Source organism: Wasmannia auropunctata, unplaced genomic scaffold, assembly GCF_000956235.1.
Source record: "Wasmannia auropunctata unplaced genomic scaffold, wasmannia.A_1.0 LD281310.1, whole genome shotgun sequence".
NCBI lineage: Eukaryota > Metazoa > Arthropoda > Insecta > Hymenoptera > Formicidae > Wasmannia > Wasmannia auropunctata.
In genome coordinates, this window is record NW_012081580.1 from 14,281 (window position 1) to 14,629 (window position 349).

At 33.8% G+C, this 349-nt stretch overlaps 1 long non-coding RNA gene across 1 annotated transcript in view; it reads right to left on the reverse strand.

Moving 5' to 3' along the window:
• The window catches only part of LOC105461662, a 20,612-nt gene that overhangs the window by 14,035 nt on the left and 6,228 nt on the right, over positions 1-349 (reverse strand). The window lies entirely within an intron of this gene.

The window sequence follows — 349 nt, forward strand, 5'->3', positions numbered from 1 at the left end:
AACGATATTCTGATATTATAAACAACCCGCCGTCGTCAAGACGTACGATCTGATTCTAGATGCAAATTAAACTCGAATCAATTACTTGAATTAGCTAAATGAGAATTAACTTGTTTATTCCAACAGATTCCGGCAGCGTTATATGTGTATGCGGATTTCTTAAGGTCACATTTTGATAATTGTACCTTAATACTTTTATGCACAGATTTATGAGACTAATCCACTGGTGTAATGAAAATATGTAGTTGCTTTAAAAAAAAAAATGCAATTTGTAATATGCAATTACACATCTTTCATAAAACAACTCTCTCTCCCCTCCCCCTTCTTTTTTCCTCTCTCTCTCTCTCTC